Source organism: Anabrus simplex, chromosome 1, assembly GCF_040414725.1.
Source record: "Anabrus simplex isolate iqAnaSimp1 chromosome 1, ASM4041472v1, whole genome shotgun sequence".
NCBI lineage: Eukaryota > Metazoa > Arthropoda > Insecta > Orthoptera > Tettigoniidae > Anabrus > Anabrus simplex.
In genome coordinates, this window is record NC_090265.1 from 741549862 (window position 1) to 741576370 (window position 26509).

Here is a 26509-nt window from a genome sequence, read left to right on the forward strand (position 1 = left end):
ATAGAGCCCGTAAAACGCTATCGAAGTGGTCACACTGAAGTTCAGTGCCGGGCCGCTAGGGTCGCTTTCTTGCCCCCTGTGTACCAGGTTCGCGCCTTTAAACGTGTTTATTAACTTAGTTGGTTGTGAATGTATTATGCATTCGTCTGATGTTAAGCATTCGCAGTTCCAGTCATGGTTTATTCACGAGAAATTAAAGGTTATAAACATTATACAGAGGAAGTATTACGCATGAGATACGACTTCCACCTGATGAAATTAAGTTCCTAAGTTTTGATCCGAGTTACGTCATAAGAATCGTGCGATCCCAAAATTTGTCACTGGACTTCTTTGTAAGCATTGCTACCGTGACCGGCGATCATTTGAGAGGCCTCTTCAAACTCAGAAATTTTAAATTAGGAAACCAACCAGAAAAATAATTTGCCCAACAAATTTGGAGAAAATTAATGTAGCAAGAGCTAAAAATACCGTATTTTATTTCCCCCGGAACAATTTCTGGTTTGAAAAGTATGAAGGTGGTTTGTCCCGAGAGCATTAAATACAGTTTAAAATAAGTAATTTGTTTTATGGAGCATTTTATGAAATTGTTCGATGCGCATGATGTCTGCAACACCTCACATGGGACATATTTCTGGAATGAGAACAAACGAGCATCTTTTAGTACTGAAGATGAACGCCTCAGTTGGTTAATTAATGATTTCCTGTCATATATTACGGAGCCGGCCGCGTGGTGTAGGGGTAGCGTGCCTGCCTCTTACCCGGAGGACCCGGGTTCGATTCCCGCCCAGGTCAGGGATTTTTACTTGGATCTGAGGGCTGGTTCGAGGTCCACTCATCCGACGTGATATGAATTGGGGAGCTATCTGACGGTGAGATGGCGGCCCCCGTCTAGAAAGCCCAGAATAACGGCAGAGAGGATTCGTCGTGTTGACCACGCGACACCTCGGGATGAGCAGCGGTCGCTTGGTAGGCCAAGGCCCTTCAAGAGCTGTGGGGTTTGGTTTTTGGTTTGTCATTATATTAAGAAAATTCAAATGCATTCAGAGAAAGTAAAAATGATTCATGAGGGAAATGTATCTTGACTACCCAATCCACTGTGGCCTGCGTAAAATACCTCATAAGTATGTATGCACGTTGGTTATTCAGCCCGAAGGATGGTTTGATCCTCTGCAGCTCCGCCAACAGCTGTCATAAATAGCCTACGCGTCACTGAAGAGGGGTACTAGCGAAACGAGGAGTGAGGTCGTTTCCCGTTGCTTTCCTCACCGAGCCAGCCGCTGCTATTACATATCAGTCTGCCAAGCCCACTGAAATGCAGACACCAACCGACCCTATGAGCAATATCTTCACACCATTCATAACAGGGACTGACTGCATAAGCAATGGTATTACTAGCATCACTCATACCTCAGTGATTTTCATTTTGTCAAAGCCAAGGATGAGACTGAGACAGGTCAATGAAAGTAACAAATTTGATATAGCTCATAAGTATACATTTGCATTAAGTTACTACAGAATTCCGGAACGAACACTGAAACTTAGAATGCAGTCAGGAAATCAGGAAAAAGGCTCCTCTGAGTCCAGCAGGTATAGTTACTTCAATAATCACCGAAGTCAAAATGATATTCAAAAAAGGATGACTGTATCCGGTGTTTGAGTTACAACCAGTGGCTGCATGAATCTTGCTCTACATATAACGACTTTTGCAGCAAACTTGCTAGACAACAAAGTTTTAAGAAACAATCTGTAAAAACTTGTAAGAGGATAAACATCAGTTTTCGATTCAAGAATCCTGTCTTAGACATGTTTTCAAATTACTGTGTCAGGACAGAATTATATTCATTATGATTTTGATGTTTCCTTTATATAACACAACGGCCCCGTGGTGTAGGGGTAGCGTGTCTGCCTCTCGCCCGGAGGCCCCGGGTTTGATTCCCGGCCAGGTCAGGGATTTTTCTCTCGACCTGAGGGCTGGTTCGAGGTCCACTCAGCCTACGTGATTAGAATTGAGGAGCTATCTGACGGTGAGATAGCGGCCCCGGTCTCGGAAGCCCAGAATAACGGCCGAGAGGATTCATCGTGCTGCCCACACGACCCCTCGTAATCTGCAGGCATTCGGGCTGAGCAGCGGGCGCTGGGCGGTAGAGCCCTTTCAAGGGCGTTAAGTGCAGTGGTGTTTTATATAACACAGTGAAGAATCCATTGCACATGCACATTCATAGGAAATCGAAATTAAAATAATGTTGTAAATTATCAGATTCTTTTACCATTGAATGATTATATTATATGGATATAATTGTCTTGTTGTACGTTCTAATGTTCCGTTATATTAAAGTTGAAGAAATTGGCTTAAATTTGATTTTGTCATTAATTATTTTACTTGCGGCATCTCTCCCGAACAAAGTCGGCATCTATACCGGGTTCCAGGGAGAGACGCCGCTGATGCAACAATTCCTTTGTTCCTTCCTTTCTCCCATTTACTTTCAATTACCAATATTTTGTTCATCTCTGATCAAATGTACCGTACATGTTTTCAAATTATGCTCGATGAATTTGCAACAATTTCTAAAGTTAATATACCGAGATATAACAAAAGACATAAAAAGCGCGGCAACTCTACCGGAATTACCTTATGCATTGACGAGGAACCTAACAAGCGATAACATCGAGCTCTTCTTCAGCTACCTAAGACGCCAAGCGGAATACAATGACATGGTTCGTGTAGCGAAAGAACAGACTGTAAAGGCTGTTTAGAACATATTCTATCTATTCTCCAGCTAATCTAAGTCCATTATTGGGTCTTATTCGTTTTCGAGATCGAGGAGCCCTCAGAGACCGAAAATCATCGTCTGTGGCACTTCTGCAGTGAACGACGGAATTTGTCACCTCCGCTACACAGTACTTGCCCCGAAGAGAGTTACTAAAAAGTGTACGGTTTTTTTCGAAAGACATTTTCAACAGTGAAATTAAGTGTAGAAAGTGTAAACACGACAAACCAGCTGTTTTTCTACAATGAAAATTTCTGAGACCTCTATTAGACAACATTGCTTCGAGACACTCAAGTAGAAGAGGGAAAATTTTGCAACTTGATAAGTAGCCCTCAAATGGAAAGTTTTGAAACTTCAATGACATATCCAAGCCAATGCAGCACCGCTCTATAAATAAAGTACTCTCAATACTCGCAAAAACATTCAGCTCTTTTTATTTAAGATATAATTTACTTATTGGCTTATACGGCCATGCGAATACAAGGGGGCAAGAACGCGATCCTAGCGGCTGAATGGTGAACTAGGATGCTACCCGTTTCCATGAGTCCATTTCAAGGCCTTGTATTATAGCTTAGGCAACGGTTGGTGCTAACAATTAAAAAGACACATTTTGGCTCGGTCACGGCCACTATGATTCGAATTGCATCTGTATCGTATAATTTTGTATATCTCTGACGTTTTAATGCATTTATTTCATGCATTATTTCATTCGCGGTAAATAGTAAACATCTTGACTCCGTGTATTAGCAATCGGGACAATGGAACGGCACATTACATTGATTTGCTGTTTAGCCCCATAGCTGTAGGAATGTTGTTATCTGAATCCTTCCCCTTGTGCTTTAGTTTTTCTTTTGCCCCTTCATACTTAAGTCAAACCCAGATGTAGCAAGGTTTAAGGTCGATTCCCACATCTCCGGGACGTGACGGCGCTTTCCGTGACGTGACGGCATCTTCCGTGAAAATAAAATATCGTCGCAATGTAAACGAAGGGATGAGTTCCAACACTTCCGTTGACGTCATTCGCCGTGACCTTCAGTGCTTCACCGTGATCCGTGCCGGCAATACGTATTCGCTCGCTAACGATATTTTCTTGTTTTCACGGACGTGATTTCTCTCTTCCCGCCTTCCTGCTTCTCTGCTTTCTTCGAGTACTGAGGTTAGCTCTGTACGTTTGAACCTCCCACAATGAAGGACGAACTGCTGATTGAATTAGTGAAGGCACGTTCTTTTCTATATAATTTAGCTGATTCGAAATATATGGATAGTGGTTTGAAGAAGTGTGTATGGGACGAAATTGGTGAGAAAATGGAAGCTGAAGATAGTTAACTGACATTTTTTGCTTTTAAGATTAAGAAAATCAGTCTGTCTGTACATAGGCACCGACTTTGGCGCAGCAAGGTACTTTCTGTCCCCAACCTACAAAGTCAGGGGTATTAAAAATTAATCAACAATTTCATTTAATTTTTCAAGTAATTATTATTTAATTTTTCAAGTAATTGAAAGCAAACGTAGTGTATCCGTGAAATTATACTTCGCCGTTCTTCAAGCACTTAAATAGAGTAGAAAACTCTCCTTCCTTACCCCTGCGTTTCTATATAGGATGAACAAACTGTTTCTTCTTCTCTTTCTCCTCTTCGTGCAAGATTATAGCTATCATTAACAGTTTATCATCACTAAAAATAACTCATCATGGAACACTTGATTGCCGTCTTATAACTGCACGGAACTGAAGTGTGAGAACAGACGTGAAATATTCATGTCGGAAAGGACGGATACGGACACGGTGAGCACCGTCACGTCCCGGAGATGTGTGAATCGACCTTTATTCTCTGTTCACCCTCCACCTCCGACTTCAGGAATTTCATTAACCTCTCCAGACGGCCTGTCACATTTGTAGCAGAGGTAAATGGAATGCTGCGTTGCCAAATTCTTAATAAGTCTTCGGGGAGGTACGATTCAACAAGGGAAAATAACATAGAGGCACACTTGTCCGTTGTGACACCAAGTGATTCTAGTGATCTCAACTGTGTTTCCAACTGATCATAAAGTTGAGACAATGCAATTCTGGATTTGGATTGCAAGGCCTTGTGTAAAACTAACCTCAACAGCTCACGTACATAAACCTCCACAAAGTCTTCTTGGCCAAAACGAGATTTTAGGCTTTCAATTGCTTTGCTGTAATTTATTCGTGTTGGGGGGAAACTCTCAATCACCGCCTAGCACGTGATTCCTTTTACTGTTGCCTGTATTATATATTGAAATTTATCCTCCACAGCTATTTGGGGATCTTCATCTATTTTTGAGAACTGACTCCAGAAGGGTAACCACTCTTTTAAATTCCCTCCAAAAGTGCGGAATTCTAACTTCGGCATCTTGAATTTCTTAGTTTGTTGGTTGCTAGACTTACTATCAACACTACCCGCTTGATATTCGGTTTATTGAACCTGTATTCCCGAAATACGCAATTTAAGGTCCAGATACTTTTTCTGCTACTCATCAGACCCTTCTATTTCCTTGTCAATATCAGCCTCGTCATCATCTAATAACAAATCGAGCACTTTCGAATCCAGTTCGTTCAAAATCGCTATCTTACTTTCTAACAAGGTGGATAATGATTGAAGTTCCCTAATATTAACATTATCGCTGTCCTTTGCTTCAGTAATTTATCGAGGCTTTCGCGTTCCATATTCCACGTGGGTACGATGATTCTTCCTTCTTCAAGTCGTAAATGTCCTGTCGCGGTCGCCACGAAATGTTGTGTAATACCATTACACGTAGGAACATGTTTTAAGGAAATCTTACAATTGGTCTGGACTAAATTTAATGTTAAACCCAGAGCCATCTACAGTTAAAGCCGGAAGGTACGCTTGGCAACGCTGTATCTATCTGTCAAGCGGAGGACGAGAGAAAAGGGGGCGTGTCCGATTCTGAATGACTTCACCCATAATCACTACATTTAGACCAACACGATGATTGTGATAAATGCACACTCTTCGTAAAATGGTACTAAGAAACACACACACCAGTAAATGCATTCACAGATGTTAGAAATACACGTTTTACGTGAATAAAAACAAAACACTTTAAGAACAGTACTCACAAGCTCGATTATTGTGAAGCGTCGACAGCTTCCTCCGCTTAGTGTTTTTATCCTCACAGCATATTACCCCCTGACATCTCAAAATGCCCACCAAAAAATTCACATGATAAATGTGAGTCTAACTTGTTTATTATTTCCATATCGAGCCCAATAACATCTGTCTTGATGGAGTCAGACATTTCTAATTGGCTACAGTCAAAACTCACTTTTCCATACAATCACCACCAACGCAACCCTAGAACACCCTTAATCCTAATTTTCATCTCACTTTCTAGGACTTGAGGTGCAGTAACATTGTAGTTTCAACCAATTAGCTAGAAGTACTGACTAAACCTTCTTTCTAAGTTATCACTTTGAAAGTTTCTTGACAGCAAATAATTTGCTTTCACAGTTACAAACGAAACTTTTTGAGTAGGGCCTAACTCTTTCTCCTTTTAGTGCAAATAATAATAACAATGTTATTTGCTTTACGTCCCAATAACTACCTTTGCGGTTTTTGGAGACGCCAAGGTGCCGGAATTTAGCACCTCGGGAGTTATTTTACGTGCCAGTAAATCTGCCGACACGACGATCTTTCCTTTTAACACTTTTCGATGATAAATATTTTGGAAAATTTGGGAAAATAATTGGACATGCATCAGGGAGAAGCTCATTAGGTTTAGGTGGTAGTATAGTTACGTTGACTTAACTATCACAAATTTTATCCTCTGTTGAAAAACTTTCGTGTGTGACATGTTTTATGCATACGACTGAATCCTTCCCACGTTCCCAATTATCCCGTTTAAAATGACAAATCCATTTTTGTTTTGAATCCTCGTATGAAGGAAAACTAAACGAGGTAAAACACACTTTTTAATGCTATAGTTGTTACGATACATGGGAATACAACATTTTCTGGGCATCTGCAAATACACGAAATATTTTATTAATAAGCGAAATTCAGTTCGCACCATCACAAATAATAACGTTATTGATTTAACGTCCCACTAACTACTTTTACGGCTTTTGGGAGACGCCGAGATTCCGGAATTTTTCCCGCAGGAGTTATTTAACGTGCCAGTAAATCTACTGACACGAGGCTGACGTATTTGAGCACCTTCAAATACCACTGGACTGAGCCTGGCTTTGAAAGCCAGCTCTACAGTCCAAGCTATTCAGCCCTGGTTAGCCTTCATATTGTTTCGATAATAGGCTCTGCATGTGCTTATTCTATCACTTATCTTGTTATATATAGGTACTCGAACATATTCGTGAAAAATTAAACGAAACACGAGACGAAGTTCACTAGACATCAACGTACACGGATAGATCCCGCGCTTTCACCTTGGCCTCCACTGGACGTTGCCAAACTTACATGACTCCGGCTTGTAACTGTAGTCGGCTATGGTTAAAACACTTCTTTATACAGCTTACATCACATCATAGGTACTTTACAAAAATATATCGGCCATTACTGCCTTCAGTTGTTTTTGTTTTTCTTAAGTGTCCAGCAGTTGGAACTGTCGGCAAATAGACGACAGTGTCGACAGCAAAGTCTGACGTAACAGCCTAGTAGGCGCCCCATTTTGCAAACTGGAGCCTAGTTGACTCATCAATAAAAAGAATGGAAAGTTTACCAGAAATATTCTTAATATTCATAATGATACGAGTTTTCATTTCCTTAGGCAAGTGTTTCAATATCAGGACAGCACTGCACCGTGAATGCAAACGTTGCATTTGCCAGGGGCCCATGGAAAATTAATTAATTCATTCATTCATTCATTCATTTAGCTTCCATAGACTGTACAATTACATATTTTGAAATATGCCAACAGTTGTCGAGTGATTTCTTAATATTAACAATAATATATGCACAATAACGAACATTTTGAAAAAGAAGAAAAAGAAAAAACAGAAACACCAAACACCTCAATGTTAGGACAGCACATCTCAATTGTTTAAACCAATAAATAATATTAATAACCAATATTTACAAGACAAAATAAAAATAAATATTTATGTATGTGGTGTTAATAATACGTACATAATCAATGTGACATTAACATATTTTAATGCTATATACTAGATATTAAGAAAGTTTAAAAGTTAATAAGTAATAGCATCATTATCGGCACTTCATGTATTCCTCTGCACTATAGAAGCTCGTGAAACGACATATACTCAGCAGGAGATTTTTAAAGCTGTGGTAAATGAACTGACGGGATTAATATCTTTAATTTTATTTGGAAGCTTATTATACAATGTTAATCCAACAGAGTCTACATGTCTCAAGGCAATGGTTTTACTCTCGTGCTCGATAAAAATATTATTTCTTGTTCGCGTCTGGTAATTGTGATTATCAAAATTCTTTCTGAAGTGATCAATATTTTTTCACGTGTAGAATGCATTGCATGATGTATATGCTTGGTACTGGGAGTATTCATAGTCTCTTAAATAACGGTATGCAATGATCTAATCTGTTACGTCTCGATATCATTCTGATAGCTCGTTTCTGTATTCGAAAAATAACATCAAGATTTGATTTGTAGCAGCCCCAGAGATCAATAGCATAAGTGATGACTGAATGGAAATATCCAAAATATGCTATTCTAACTTATTTTTCACTATAATTATTAGACAAAATCCTTAAAGCAAAACAAAGAGAATTCAGACTTCCCTATTTTTTTAATATGAAAATCCCATCTTAATTTTTCATCTATATAAGGTAAGGGTTATTCTGCCCGAAGGCAGGTCCGAACCTCCGCAGAGGTGTTCCTGAGCCGGAGTTTACGTGCGGTAGGGTGGCCAGTTCCTTTCCGCTTCTCCATTCCCTTACCCCCCACCAACAGCGCGTGGCAACCCATCCAACTCCTGACCACGCCCAATGTTGTTTAACTTCGGAGATCTCACGGGATCCGGTGTTTCAACACGGCTACGGCCGTTGGCTTTCATCTACATGGACAACTAAAAATTTTGTGGTCAACGTATTTTCAGTTGCATTTGCATTTAATATACGGTTGTGTTTTTTTTTTGTTTGTTGCAGTTTTGCCATGGCAGTTAGATGCATTGAATTCCATGTACTGGGTCTTTTTAGGTTCAAATTTAATTTGTCTTTCCTGAACCATGATTCTAACCTAGACAGGACTGTATTTGCTGCAGTTTCTATAGACATAGGGTCAGGATTATTGATAATTATGTTTGTATCATCAGCATACAGAACTGCAGTTTCTACTTGATTATTGTGAGGAAGATCATTCAGATAGATCAAGAAAAGAAAAGGCCCCAAAATACTACCCTGCGGAATACCTAAGTCTATGTTTTTACCTGAGAGTGATATGTCTCATTATGCCCTTTACTGTTACAATGTGTAATTTCAACAAACTGGGATTGTTTATCCAGGTATGATTAAACCAGTCGTTAACAATTCCTCTAACTCCAGTCTGATATAATTTGTGCAACAATATTTCATGATCAACAATATAAAATGCCTTTGAAAGGTCAAGAAAGAGTACTATCACAGTTTCATCATTATCAAGAGCATTTACGACCAACTGTGTAAAATTTGATAAAGCAGACAAAGCAGTTCTGAACCCGTGTTGTGCATTATTTAACAAGTTATATTTGATTAAACATTTAGTGAGTCGATCTTTCATAGCACATTGAAATATTTTTGAAATGCATCAGTAATTATGTAAATCATGTAGGTTCACACTTTTAAGGACTGGGATAACTTTAGCTATCTTTAGGAGATTAGCAAACTGACCAATAGAAAATGATTCATTGATGAGATAAGTTAAAGGCTGTACCAGAGAAGGAGCACATTTTTTAATGAGTTTTGTGGGAATTTCATCTACACCTGTGGAAGTTTTATTCTTCAAAGACTGTATGATTTTAGGAACTTCCAATTCTGTTACTGGAGTTAATTGCATAGAGTTTTGCACAAAGGTTGGGAGTTCTGGTAATACATCTGATTTATTTGCATTTTCAAGTTTGTATGGTAGGGATAGAAAGAAATCATTAGTATAATTATCCAAATGATGAGGGTCATTCATTTGTATTCCCTCATCATTTTTTATGGCAGCATCTGCGTGTCTGTTGTTTTCTCCCTTGATTACATTCCATATGGTTCGTGATTTATTGCACGAATCTTTAACAACTCTGCTGTGCTAAATTATTTTGTAATTTACATTTTTGACTTGAAATTCGTATACCCTTCGTGATCCATGGCTTTTTTGAAGTTTCATTAATTACTGCAAGTTTTTGGAAAATATAATTCAAATTGCGTTAAAATGCTTAAAACGGTTCTATACTTTTGGTCAGTGCCATGACCAAACGTTATTGGAGCCCAGGTCTGAAGTTTAAGACTTTCAATGAAACTGACACATGCAGCTGCAGAGAAAAAACGGGTTAATTGCCCTTGCTCATTTTGGCTGAATGCTTGTTAGCATTCTATATTTCTAGTTGCAAAATTTGAGCATAATGATCTGATAATCCAAAATTTATATTGGACTGGAAATTAATAGAAATGTTGTCTATCGTTGTAGATGAGCTGGCAGTTACCCGGGTGGGTGTAAAAATTAAGTCTTTTAGATTACAGATTTGAAGAACATGCAGTAGTTGTGCTGTTGTCGGAAGGTTTTCTTCAGCAAAATATATGTTAAAATCACCACAAAGTATTACTTCTGCACTGCTGTTCCTACCGAAAATGTTATGAAGAACGTGATCTAATTTTTCTAAGAAAATCTCCACATCAGCATCCGGTGAACGGTACACGGTTAACAGAATTACCCTTTTATCATAGGGAAGCTTAAATTCCACTGAAGTTAGTTCATATTCTAATTCAGAATTTTGCACTTCAAGATCCTTCCTTTCTTTACATTCAATTCCTGACTTAGCAAAAATACAAACTCCCCCATGCTCTTTATTAACCCGACTGTAATTACTTGCCAGATAATAACCTTCAATATTAATACGTTCAAGTTCATAATTATTACACCAATGTTCATCCAAACAGACAAACTATAACATCCTGTATTGAATTTAAAATCACTTGTAATTCTAAAATTTTATTTTTAAGACATTGAATGTTCTGATGAAATATTTCGAACTGCCTATTCCCACCCTCCAAGTCATTACCGGTATTTAATTCAGGACGCACCTTCTGGATTGAAATGTTCTAAAGCAGTTAAGCCCTTTCGAAAAACAAAGAATTTCCATTTCAAATGAATGGAGGCCTTTTGTTGACACTTTTTTACGGGACATGCGAATCACAACTAAAACCTCTGAGAATATTTTTAATCGAACCCAAACACTCAACTGCCCTTATGCTTGCTCAGAAAATTTGTGATAAATCTAAGGACCATGCAATGGAAAGTATTTGTGATTCTATAACTGCTGCTTATCTTGAATCAGCTGTTACCGTGCTGGAATGGATCTATCTACGAAAGTCAAAGATACTTTTAAAACTTTAAAATAAAGGTTATATTTCTTTTCAGATGTTAAATTTCAACAAAACCCTTCACTTGGTGAAAGAACAAGGTTTCAGGTACATAGCAATTTTGATAAAAAAATATAAAAACCAAGTTTCCAAAGTCACTAATGTTGTGTTTAGTTAGATAGATAAGGAGAGATATCTTCCAAAACACAATTTTCAAGAGCACTTTGCTCGAACGGTTACAAATACGGTCTTCCAAAGGCCCCACTCAATAGTACACAAAAAACTATTACATAATCACAAAATACCTTACATGCTCTGCAAATTTTGCCAAGGAGACCGCGCTCCCAAACCCCTACAAACTTTAACTTTTCCTATAGCGTCTTTTCTCGATACAATTACACCTTTAGGCCTCTCTAGGCACAACCTGCAATTTACAATACCATATGAATTTTAGTTGACACAAGGATATCTAGTACCCATTCTACTGGCCCTTCGTGAAAAAGAACAGGTTAAGTTACTGCCCCAAACAAAAAATATGTATGGAGGCCTACACTTGCACTCCTAGAAATAAACGTGAAAACCCTACTTGGGCTTGCAGCCCGACGATGCAGAGGCTAATCCCACACTATTGAGGTGACTAGAAGGACAAGTTAATTTATGATTTACAGGAGAAAAGTTACAAAATCGTAGTCACCTCAAGATAAATTGAAGGGGAATTCGAGAGGGTAACGCACTCCCTATCCCCGATTTACAGTTTAAGTCTTTAGGACTTACATGAAATTTTACATGAGAAGAAGAAAGTTTACATTTTAGAAAGTTGACGGTTACATGGTTAAAGATTGGAGCCTTCCCCTCGAGTTCAGTTTGCCGAGATAACTACTGAGATAGAAAACTGATGGCCATTACCTGGGTTGATGTTCTGCCTGCCGAAGAATGAGCACCCCGTCTCCTCTCTTAACACACACACTCAGTAATTCGGCGATCAATAAGACAAGTTAACTCGAAAAGGCGTTAGCTTTTATACTCGAGAGGAAGCTTAGGGAAGGCTCTGGACGCAATCCGGTCATACCCTCTCATTTTTATTGGCGGATAAAATAGGTACAGGAAACGTTTGATTGGCTGAAAAATAAATACAGAATATTTGGGATTGGTCATACTCCAAAGCGACGGGATGAGAGCGAAGTGCTGCAAATCTTGAAGTATCAAAAATAATGAAAGTCAATTCAGTTCAGAAAACCTAAAAACACAAAACTTCTTTAAATTTATAGTTATTTCGCCTTGAACCAGAGTGCATGACCTCAGTTCTTTCATGGAGACATATATGGCGAAAAGTCCAAATTTCTTGAAAGTTGTTGCAACCAGTGATACACCAAAACAAAACAAAGAAATCCAGTCAGTTTAGGAAACTCTAACATAACATATTACTCCATCATTTAGTAGTGACCTGTTTTGATCAACGTCTTAACTTCTTGTACTAGATGTTTCAATTTTTATATGATAGATAACGTGCTTCTTCTTTTAAATGCGCGGGGTTGAGGTGATCCTCCCGGTACATCAGCGAAAAGTTATTTTTAGATCGGCTTATTACTGTAGGGCCTACTTACCAAGGAACCAATGAAACGGAATAAATTGATATCTTTCTTTTTTTTACAAATTCCTTTACGTCGCGCCGACGCAGATAGGTCTTATGGCGACGATGACATAGGAAAAGTGGGAAGGAAGCAGCTGTGGTCTTAATTAAGGTGTGCCTGGTGTGAAAACGGGAAACCTCGAAAAAACATTTTTAGGGGTGCCGACAGTGGGGTTCGAACCCACTATCTCCCGAATGCAATCTCACAGCTTCGCGCCTCTAACCGCACGGCTAACTCGCCCGGTACAGTTAAATTTGCATCGGTGATTTGAGGTGCGGAGAAGATGAAGGGCACACACACTCTTTGGCGATGGGGTAGCGGCCGTAGCCTTATATAGAAACCGTCCCGTCATTTGTGTTAGTGCAGAAAAATGGGAAACTACGAAGAAGCATTTTCAGGACAGCCGACCATGGGCACCAGCCGCTCCGTCTCCCGAATACAGAACTGGAAGGCCAAATGCGTCACTCTAGCGCAGCATAGATCTAGTTGGCGGGGATGTGGATGGCTCTTGTCCTCTCGCTGGTGTACTACTGCTATCTAGGAGTCCTTCTGTGAACTACGTATTCAAGTCTTAAAACTGACGTAAGTTCCGATGAGTGTCCCAACCTGTTTCAAACAATCAATTTTCGTTAGGACTTCGGCTTTCGAAAAACAAGAAACGAATGTAATAAATTGATAAATTTCTCGGAGTAGTGCTGACTTCAGATTTGCCCTTCTTAGTATACTGTATCGGATGGAGGAATATCATGTGGGGAAGCGGGCTCACGTGCTTAGGCGGTTAATTTCGCTGGCTTCAGTATAATAAGAAGTTGCCAGCCATATGGTGTGCAATCTAAATGCTATTTTCGTTTTCCATAGAGACTTCAGCGAGTACGCAGATATATTCACATGACTGACGGCTATTGGACTGTACTTATATTTTATGCACTTAATTTGTTTCTTCTGCTGGCCTCACGGTCTAGGGATAGCGTGCCTGCCTCTAACCAGGTTTGATTCCCACCCTGGGCCTGAGGATTGGTGCAAGCTACGCTCAGTATACCTGATTAAAATTGAAGAGCTGACGGTGAGACGATGACTCCGATCTAGAAAACCAAGAATAACGGCCGAGAGCATTCATCACACCGAGCATGCGTCAGCTCGTAATCTGCAGGCCTTCGTGCTGATCAACGGTCGCTTGGTAGGCAGGGCTGGTTTGTTTGTTTCTTTCAGATGTAAACAGTGGGCAGCCTACATTTATATTGCGTGTCTCGCTGATGGTGTTAAGCCGAACACAAAGTTGAATCGAACACAGGACCTCTGAATCGAATGCCACTTAGCTGACCAGCCAAGGAGAAGCAGCACAGCACAGAAACGGGCAAGTAATCTGTTGGTTTAACCACTGCAGAGATGAATATTTATCCTCATCCTGCTATTTTGTGCTGATCGCCTGAAATCGCAGTGAATGAACTATATTTGTGACACCATCAGGTCCCTGAATCCTTTACAATGATACATTTTCTAATTAACCTCCATAAATGACCGTCAGTCATCCACTTTTATTACTGTGTCCTATGTTCTTCTAGTGTAATGTCTTTGCGATATTTGCTTAGCTTCGATTGTTTTCTGCTCGACAATTTTTAGCATATTTTTATCCGGATGGCAGGTTGGTCATTCTGAAGTTTATATCGATTGTTTTGGGATATTTTCAATTTCTCTTGGGCAACAGGCTAACAGTTGGTTGCGAAGTAAACTTCTGTGTGGTGTGTACTATATTTCTTAATGCCTCCTCCATGAATCAGTGGCGGCTCGTGCCCTTATAAGTAGACTAGATGAACGACGGCGATCATAACGAAGGCGAATAAAATACATTTCTGAAGATGAATAGTATTCATCCTTTGTTATTGTTGGACTTGGTAAGTTTATGATCTAAAGATGTACAAAATATTCCCTAAAAATTAGCTAAATATGACCTCAGAAATGTCAAACATTTTAGGGTTAGGTAGCAAGTATTAGAGTATCAAGCGTATCAAAAAGACTTAGTGATAAGCATCACATGTGAGGAGCTGCATTCAGTATCACAACCCTGAGGCGCAGCTCTCATTCTTTTTGTGGAGCATCTCTTTCTAGGGAATCATGTCTTCTAAACCTGCTAGCTGTTATGGGAAAAGAAAGAAAAACACATGTACTACAGTATTTTGAAATCCTGTGTTTGAAAATCGACGTAAATAATATGTACCTTGCAATAAACGACGCGTAAATTTGAACAAAAATTCTCAAAATATAACAAAATATGCCCTTATATCACTAAAATGAGCAAAATATGCATTTACATGTAACATAAATTTGCTTTAAACTGTATCCATATCCATTATTGTTGTTAAGGTACTCTGTCTTTGGGCAACCTGCAGCTGTTGCACGAAGATTGTACAATAAATTCTCAGATTTCGGGTAAAATGACCTCAGCAATGAAATATGACTTTTCCTTAACATCCGAAAATTAGTTATTATTATAACCAAAGAAAATTCCGAAGATAAATTATTTCACCCTTTATTATTATTATTATTATTATTATTATTATTATTATTATTATTATTATTATTATTATTATTATTTCCTATTATTTCCACGTCCTTGGGTGAATGGTCAGCGTACTGGATTTTGGTTCATAAGGCCTTGGTTTCGATTCCTGTTAACGCCGTGAGCATGCCAAAGGGTAAAAGGGTAAAATAACATGTCGAAATCAAAACATACTACTTAGTATAATGACAGAAATAATGGAGGCTTGTTGAATGAGAAATACAGTTAAGGGATAAGATGGATTTATTAGACGAAAAATAAAATGATCCACGTCTAAAATATCCAGTCAATAACAATTAAAACCCGGCCTCAAAAATATGTTACGCACATAGCAAAGGGAATGATATTAACAAACAAATCTGTATAAATGTATTCAAATTTGGGCAACGACCCAAGACAAATCACAAAACATTAAAATATATACATGGAGATACGTCACTGAGTTTGCGAGTTCGTAAGGTGTGTGTAAGTGCGTCTGTTAAGTACCGATGTCAAGTACCCTATCGACCGCGATAAATATCGTCCAAGCATTAATTCATGATATACAAAAATACTAGTGATACACTGACTGTCCTATATTTACATCCGTCATACACGGGCACAATAATATAACACACATTGGCACAGGGTTAGCCATTATTCCCATCCAAAAAGCACAGACTCTAATTGTGAGACGTGACCCACATCAAATGACCAGCCAAAACTGGGAACCGACAATCAAATGGCTTACGAGCTATATCCCATATTAATCAACAAGACATACATATCACAACACACAGCATTAACACAATCCTGAAAATAAAACAAGTACATCACATAACAAATAAGAAAGGCATCGGGTAACATCCCCGTATTCACTCGACTACATATGATTGTGTCACAGGGCACACAATCGTCTTCTTCTTTCAAGCCACGTGCTTGCTTGTCAGCTGTCAACGACAAAAGCGGATCGATACTCTAGGCTTGGTCTGCTGTTTTAGGAAGGTCTCCAGCGGAACAAATACTTTCACTATCACAGGGCTAGCGGGACATCAACTGACTGCATTCCTCCCTCGAGGAACAAATTCATTCTTCGGCCTCCAGTGAGCTTCCTTTTACACAGCGGGGAGACGAGTATCTCTCTCAAATAATCGTTTTACCGACCCGGCGTATCTCTAACGATCTCTCTGGCCTCACATATATACGCCAGCTTTAACAACGTGCTATGGTACGCGCCCTTCAATTCGCATCCATTGGTTCGATTCCCTGTTTGCATTCTCCACAAACAAGCCTCCAATATACTTAAATGATCCTACATTGAAACAACGGCGTACATGCAACACTGGGCATCTCGTAAACACTGAAAATAAGCCTACAACATGCAGAGATGACAGTCTCACTGAAATTATCTAACAAAATAACATGAAATTTATTCCAACGCAGTGGGCGTATAGCTTGTGAGTTACTTGAAGAATACAACTAGAAAATACTATCGCTGGTAACACAGAGAAATAATATACACTGCACAACAAAACACACAGAAAATTTCACCATAAACCTAATGTTCCCATGTTTCCCATCTAGCTACTTGTTTACAGAAAAGACTATACATGCATACCAACCCTGTCCAAATTTACATTTAATCAAAATCATATAAAGCAATGGCCGATCTGGCTGAAATTTACATTTAATTAAAATATATTATCCCTCACTAACACTTTACGTATACCAAGAATCATGTATTAATAAGACATCATGGCACTTAACTTTCAGCAGCTTACACGGCACCACCCAACGGATTACATATCCGCTGTGTCTCGACTTCTTAACCTATCATGATCACAGGTATTACACGCAGATTGGTTCTGGTTTCAGCTCCTGGCGTTGACATCGTCTTCTTGGTCTCGTTCCTGGTGATATCTACAAGATATGTGATATTTGAGTTCACTCTTCACTGCTTAGCGTGCTCGATCGCACAGTATCGAACCAGATACCGGCTACACTTGTCTTAGCCGCCGTACGAAATATATTTAGCAAATCGTACGTTATTAGACACAAAGCATCTTATAGGTTCGGCACTAGTCCCTGACAGTGGCTCGAAATCATTCGGAACGCACTCGTGCAGTTTATAGTTCGTGATCGCGTACCGACGTAAATAATAATAATAATAATAATAATAATAATAATAATAATAATAATAATAATAATAATAATAATAATAATAATAATAATAATAATAATAATAATAAGCGTTTGTCGCGCTTGTTACTTTCAATATGCGAGTATTTAAATTATCAGTTTACATAGTATCTGAGCGTAATTAACGCCAACCCGCACTTGGCAAAAAAAAGTATATAGTTCAGACCAAAATCGCGGTATTAATTATTCAAAATTTCACTGTTTCTCACATACTAGTTCACACAAAGGAAAAACACTCTTCGAGGGGACCGTACCGCGTCACGTACAACTCTGTCAAAGTCCAACGGAAGAATGGGCTGCTTTCACCTCGCGGTGAGCTTAAGTAACCAATAGCAAGTTCGTTGGTTTCGGGGGTTCCCCAACTGTTTGAAACTACAGCCAATCAGCGGCCTAGCCTAGTTCAACGACTTTGCATTTAAACTAATTAATATGCAAAATCGTTCAAGTGCTCGGTATTTTCACTCAACAGTGGACAATAACTCTGTCCCAGACTTCTGGTTCTATCAGACCTGAGGATTAGCAGCTAATAACGGATTTTACTGAATAAATGTAGACGATCTCAGCACTGTAAAATCGAAGTTGGCCAATCTGATATCCTTGTTCTGGGGTTCCCTTCGTCCAAATCTGTCACGCTCCCAGCTTGTCATTGGCTATGTCTGAACGGTGAAGTGAGGCTTCCTTACTTGAATCTGCCGACAACGGCTTGTTGTAAAAATTTGAAGCAGCTCGCAGCGAGTGGAAAAGTACTGGAGAATCTCACCCCCTGTCGCGGTTCCAACGAACTATCGGCCTCGCCTTCAGCTCTCGGCATTTGAAACATAAGGATACTGTCAATCAATCAATCAATCAATCAATCAATCAATCAATCAATCAATCAATCAATCAATCAATCAATCAATCAATCAATCAATCAATCAATCAATCAATCAATCAATCAATCAATCAATCAATCAATCAATCAATCAATCAATCAATCAATCAATCAATCAATCAATCAATCAATCAATCAATCAATCAATCAATCAATCAATCAATCAATCAATCAATCAATCAATCAATCAATCAATCAATCAATCAATCAATCAATCAATCAAGCAATCAATCAATCAATCAATCAATCAATCAATCAATCAATCAATCAATCAATCAATCAATCAATCAATCAATCAATCAATCAATCAATCAATCAATCAATCAATCAATCAATAAATAAATAATTGAGGTATCTATTGAATGTCTCACTACTACGATAGGCCGTGAGATATTACATCCAAGAATGAATTCACATTCAATTTAGAACAAAAGATATAGGGAAATGAAAAACGTCATTCACGAACCCCAACAACATTTAAAGGGACAGGGAAGCCTTGGGACACAGAGGTTAAGCTCAGGCTGCGCTGTGACTATAAAAGACGGAAAAAACTACAGTCGAAAATTTAGCTTGAATTTAAAAGAGAAAGTATGCTAGAGAGCAACGAGGGTTCACAGTTGATTGTGTTAGAAGTTAAGTGAAAGAGAGCCTACATGATCTTCGTCCGCCAGCAGGTATGAAAGTAGTATTAAGAGCCTTGCCATTGAATCCAAGCTGCCTCACACTAGTCGACAACGATGCATAAGACGTTAGGAGGCCATCTCAGCATTCCACCTGAAAATAAAGTTGGTCACTCTAGTATACTTCAGAAGGTGCAATATATTACAAAACTGATTTTCAAAATGACTGGATGCCTTTGTCTACGCGGCCAGAACAAGTGGATGTCTTGTCACTACGTCTTAATCTCTTTATAGTGCCTTGTTCAATTGAAGCTTCAGAAGTTAGACACTTACAGGAGCTTAAATATCTGATTCCTATAGATCAGAGATTAGAGGTTATGCTTTGAATTACAAATAAATGTAACCTATTTTTAAAATAAATTAGCTTTATTCTGTGATATTTGTGTGCAGCTTTTTGACATGTGTGACAGTAAACAGTAGGTAGTGAAGTAGCAATACTTTGGTCCGGTTATGTATCCTGAGTAGTACTACTGTTAACTGGCCAACTACAAATACTATCAGTATTTTCAGAAATAATTAATGCTGTCACCACAACTATATGTTGGATGTTACTCGCTAGCCGGCATGCGAGGGAAACGAGTTTCCTGTTGCTTTCCTCACATTGCCATAAATCTGTCTGGCCCACATAAATGCTCGCAACAATGACTCTATGGCCGCCCCCGTGGCGTAGGAGTAACATGTCTGCCTCTTACCCGGAGGCCCAGGGTTCGATTGCTGGCCAGATCAAGGGCTTTTATCTGGATCTGAGAGCTGGTTTGAGGTCCACTCAGCATACGTGATTACAATTGAGGAGCGATCTGACGGTGAGATAGCGGCTCCGGTCTAGAAAGCCAAGAATAACGGCCGAGAGGATTCGCCATGCCGATCACACGACACCTTGTAATCTGCAGGTCTTCGGGCTGAGCAGAGGTCGCTTGGTAGGCCAAGCCCCTTGGGGGCTATTGCGCCATGAGATTTTGGGAACCCGCTTTATGAGCAACATATTTTCATACAATTCATAACAGGGCTGCATTACTAGCATCGCACATACGTCAGTCACGTTCATGTCGTCCAAGCCAAGAATGAGCTGACACAAGTCAGTGAAAGTAAAAATATAGAATAAAATAGAAACCACTTTTTCCCTTTACGAAAATCAAATGATCATAAATCTCTCGGTCATGGTTCTCCATCAGCAGTTGCTAATTACAGATGAGCACCAGTCATAAGACACAGCCTGCACGGTGTCCGGCTCCATGGCTAAATGGTTAGCGTGCTGGCCTTTGGTCACAGGGTTCCCGGGTTCGATTCCCGGCAGGATCGGGAATTTTAACCATAATTGGTTAATTTCGTTGGCACGGGGGCTGGGTATATGTGTCGTCTTCATCATCATTTCATCCCCATCACGACGCGCAGGACGCCTACGGGAATCAAATTAAAAGATCTGCATTTGGCGAGCCGAACTTGTCCTCGGACACGCCCGGCACTGAAAGCCATACGCCATTTCATTTCATTTCAACCTGCAGGGTTGCTAGGTAAGATTGTTTTCAGGGTTGCCAGGTAAGATTGTTTTACATCACAGACTGCACGGTTGCTAGGTTACACCCCGTCTCGCTAACTTCCATTAACTTATAACAGACTTGCTGTAGTACCCGGCGTTGCCCGGATAGTTTCTGAATAGTTACCTTTAAGATTTGAATTACCAGTTAGTTATGTGTGAAATGAATTTTTATAAAATACCCTTTTGACTTGCAGATTGATATGTTACGATCTTTTATCTAGTTTTAGAATTATTTAGATGTGTTTGATTTCAAGTTGAAGATTATTTAATTTTCGAGTAAAACTTCGAATCGACTGGGAAGTATTTGATCCTGTCAAAAATTAATAAGTGATAACTAAATGCATTTAGCCGTCGCACTATAGATACGATGTATCAGACTGCCCCCTCTCGCCCCCCCCACCCCTAAGAGATAAAAAATCTGGATTGTCACCATTCATCTCAGTGACCACGAAAACTGTAGATTTGACACTATTTTCGATTATTTTTATATCTCACTCCCCCCCTCACCTTCACCCCACAGGGGGCTGAACATGAACTTTAAAATTTCGGAGTGTCACTATTAATTTCAGCGACTACGATAACTATGGATTCGATACTATTCTAGATTATTTTTATACTACCCCCCTCGCCCCCTGCCCATAAGGGTGCTAAGGGTGTCTTACCCCCACGCGGTTTGTCCACTGATACTAATTGGTAAGTATACTAAGTTTATTGAAATTGCTCTAGTGGTTTAGGAGGAGATGTGTCATTTACACACCCACGCACACATATACATCCATTTTATATATAGTAAGAAGAAGAAGATGAGATTTTTATATATAGTTTTTCGATTATTTTTATATCTCACCCCCTCCATCCCCCACTCGGACTTGTAAAAAATTCGGAGTATTACTATTCATCCCAGAAACCCTGGAATCTATGGATTCGAAACTGTTTATAATTATTTCTATATCTCACCCCCTTCGCTCACCATCTAAAAGGGGGCCGAACTTGGACTTTGAAAAATTCTGGAGTATTATTTTTCAACTCAGCGACCCCGAAAACTATGAATTCGACACTATTCTCGATTATTTTTATAACTAACCCCCCTAACCCCCTCTCTTAAGGGCGCTAGGGATGGCTTACCCCCACAGTGCTCGTCTCCCAATAGAAAGTAATACATGTACCAAGTTTGGTTGAAATTGCTCCATGGTTTAAGAGGAGATGTGTAATTTACACACACACATACATCCATTTTTTAGTAAGATTTTTATACTTCATCCCTTCCCATCCCCGCCCAAAGGAGTCCTATGAGTGCCTTACACAACAGTATATTTTTTACAGATAGTAAGTCTTATGTGTACCAATTTTGATTGGCAGCTATGCCCAAACGTACATGCATAATCTCGCTGCTCTAGAATCCTGGAGCTGACGTTGCCATGGTTACGGCAGTTAATTTCTTTTATCCGATTCCTAGAGCAGGGGTAGTGTGGTGCCAATATCTCCGTAACGGTTGGTTTTAGGACCTGAAAATGTGGTTTTCGGGCCCGTAGGGCTTATCGAGTTTTGTTCTTTGCGTCAAGAGGATTAAATTGAACTTTGTCTCGTCTTTATACGACAAATTCGATATTCTGCCCATATTAGCCTATTATTTTTATATTTCCCCTCCGTGCGCCCCACCTAGAATTGTTTTGAAAATAAAATACAGCCCATGTTACTCACTGGCAATGTAGCTTTCTATAGGTGAAGTAATTTTTAAAATCGGTTCAGTAGTTTTTGAGTCTATCCGTTACAAACAAACAAACAACTTTTTCCTCTTTATAATATTAGTATGGGAGACACTGTAAAGACTATGCTTCGTCAGAAATGGATGTAGGCCTCATAATAATGCATCGTAAAGAAGCCTCCTAGTTAAATGATTGACTGATGTCTTCTATACCACAGGCGAGCAGTATTTTCATCACCTGTTTTCACCTGGTGTATCTTTTTGTACCGTCAGATGGTTTCATGAATATCTGATGTACTTGCAATGATACTTTTCTTGATCCATTGCATTACCATGTTCTTCATCTTATTCGCTTGTCACAGCGCGGATTGGAGAACTTCTTTCATCTGTTGTTGTCCCTGTGATTGCAAGCGGTTTCTACCAGCTGCGCGGCCGTGCTGGAATGGTTGCTGGTAACGTAGGCGCTCCCCTAATGTGTGTCTACGTTACTATTCTGCATACTGTAATATTAGCCGAACTCTGCGTTTTGTTTTGGTTAAATAAGCCGAGTTATATGTTTGTTATTACATCAGTGAAAAAGTTATAATTACTATATTTTTTTAGTAAATTTAACTAATTAATTTTTACTTCCAGAAAGTCACAATGAAGGGATGGACTATCCCAGGCACGTCAGAGTGAGGCAGAAGAAGGGGGAGGGTATTCTCAAATCTGCTGGGTAGTTAAAGAATCTTCGTAAGAAGATGAGTAACAACCTGGCTCTGACAGAATTATGTTCCAGATGTTTCAAGATGCACCTCGGGACGTGCGAGTCGCAGTGGCCACCGGGTGTATCAGTTTCATATCATTTGTACTTGTCAGTTAAACAAACAAACAAACAAACAAACAAACAAACAAACAAACAAACAAACAAACAAACAAACAAACAAACAAACAAACAAACAAACAAACAAACAAACGAAAGAACAAACAAAACCCATTGCGGCGCGGCCCTAATGGGCCTTGGCCTACACAGCAATCGCTGCTTAGCCTGAAAGCCTGGAGATTAGGAGGTGACGCATGGTCAGTGCAAAATATCGTCTAGGCCGTTAGTCTTAGCTCTATAGACCGGGTAAATTAGGCACACATTTTGAAAAAATAACCGAATAAAATATATACAAAATAATGATTATGAAATCACAACAAAATAATTTTAAATTATTTCCTGAAGGCAACATTAATCTAGAATTGTATTGGTATGTTTAAAGTTTAAGCACTACAATGATTTTTAATACGTTAATCACGCAAAAAACCTCTAAATATTAGATCGTTTTTGCTGCCTTAACAGATAAACCAACCAAGTCACGAGTTGTCTTCCTATTCGAATGTATGCATTGTCTCACACTCCTTCCACATTAGGGGCCGATGACCTTCGATGTTAGGCCTCTTTAAACAACAAGCATCATCATCATCAGCAACGTGTGGATATAAGCAGAAGGTCTTTAAGTCTAGAAAGATCTAAAGTACAAAAAAAAAAACCACTAGGATAACAAAAATACCACGTAACATGCCGAACATGAATGTAACATAAACGTAAACACACTCTAATTAAATGTCACGGTCAAGAAATAGGCCTAGTAAAATTATGAAGACAGTAAGAGAAACGAAAATGAACACAAGATAAACTCAATCATAACAATAAAAACACGAATAACAATGTTGCATCACTTTCATATCAGCATTAAAGTTACCTAACAAAACTGGAACTTGAAAATTAACATCACATGTTAACCACCGAGATGCACATGCACAAAATACTACTACCACCACTACTACTCGCGTGTGGCCTACGGAGAGGCCTGGTGCAGGCTTTCGAACTGACGCTGTATAGGTCAAGTTTAGAGGCTGAACGGTAAAACCTATATACCTTAGTAGACAATAAATTTTACTTCGTAAATTATTATTATTATTATTATTATTATTATTATTATTATTATTATTATTATTATTATTATTATTATTATTATTATTATTATTTCAAGCTGAGTGCAGCAAAGGACAGGCAGGGAAGTGCAGGACCCAGGACGCAAAGGCGTGGGCAAGAACCAAAGGCACTTGGTAATAAAGGGAATACGAAGACATCTTAATCCCAATGGAAATATTTACAATCAGGGAAGCTCCTGAAGAAAGAAGAGACAAGGACTTTACATAATTATTCGTGCAAAGCTGTAGCAATCCAGAAACAACAACCATGTAATAATCTCTACTTTAACAGCATATTTTTCTTTCACATCTTTTTTCTTTGGTCGACATAGGAAGAAAGTTCAGTAAACATATTAGTATAAATAATGAATAATAATGAACAATAAGAATTAAAGGGCCAATTACAAAGATAACGAATTCCAATGATACTGGTCTCTATTTTAGTTATGTTTCAGGTTCCTAAACAATCTATAACAACTTCGAAATTGAAATAAAAACTTGCATACGGTTGCAAAACCTGCTACACGTAATGAACATGGCTGTCTTGTGGGTAGAGTTGCAAAGTTCACTGTTTTCGTTTCCATAACAACAGCATTGGACTCCTCTCCGTTGAAGAAAATAACGATAAAACGCGTATTTATATTGTAGATAAGTAGGCTGTACTACATAATTTGGAGTATGAGCTGTGAATTTCTGCCACCAATTGTTTCTCTCGCGCGCCAGTTTCTCTAAGCTCATTGATGTGGATGTAGCCTACGAGCTGTTATCGTCTCCTTCCTACGGTCGTTTTTAGTGACATGTGTTTGAAAAGAACGAAGATAACGATATTCCAAAAGAAAATACCGATGGTGGTAATGACACAGAGACTGAACCACAAAGATCAAAGACAAATTGCGTCAAGAAAGCAGGGGTGGTTTTGCCATAAGGTTGCAGGTTTGCACTACCCCCATTAATTTTTTATGTTTATTTTAGGTAAAGTTTTATAATTTGGATTACTCAACTACTGTATTTTCATTCAACAAGACAGACCTTTCAAGAGCTTGAAAGAGAAAATATTAAGTACAGGAGACTACAAGCCGGTACTCCTAAGGGCCCCATACACGCGCATACTTCTGGAATACTTACCTGCACTGACTTGCCTCCGGGAGGTAAGTCGGAAATATGCAGTTGCCCACACACGCTCAGACTAAATGACTATTTACCGAGGAAGTTGAATACGTCGCGCTCAGCTGTTTTCTGTTTAAGATGATGCACTTCGGATGGTTGAAAAATGTATACGTATTGGAATTAATTAGATAGTCGGTATAGAATATAAGTTGTTATTTGGGCACAATGTAGCGCTCTGCACGAAGAAGACGCATAAAAAAAGATTTCAGTTTTCATATTTGTAGGTTATCATATTTACATTTTCTGTCGCAACTCTGAGATAGCGCTTTCATCGCAAAGTCTCCGGCTGAATTCAAGCAGCGCCAGAATGTCAGAGACTTGCCTGCAGACTTTTTGTCGACAGACTTATCGGCCATACACACAGAGACATGTCTAAAGAGACTGGTTTGCGCAGACTTACCTCCGACTTAGTCTGCGCCTGTATGGGGCCTTAGATGTTCACTGCAGGAGCTGAAAAGTTTGCTACAGAGAGTCAACCTGAGGTAGGATGAAACATGGATTGCCAGAGGGGTGCGCGGGGCTGATCGAGGGGTGCTTTTGGGCTGCTAGAGGGGTGCGTGGGGAGAGGTAAAGATAGGCGTGGCTTCTTATACATTGCTTAAATGGAGGTTTATCAACCTGGCTCCTCCTACCACGGCCGACTTGATGCGTCGCTCTAGCTAGCTCCTTGCTGCGCAGCGAGGGATCCAGTCGGCCGTGCTCCTACGTAACCAACTACTAGCAAAGTCGCTAGAGACTGTTGGCGCTCAATGTCAGAGTCTGTTATATAACAGGAATGCCACCTAGTGACATTGGATGGAAGTTCATCTGCTGGATATATAATTAATGGCTTTAATTTGAAAATAAAAACCGCCATTTATTTCAGTATAGTCGTGAACTTCGTTATGTGCGTACAAGCTACGTAGCTTATTGATTTCACTGTGTAAACATTCGTGTCAGC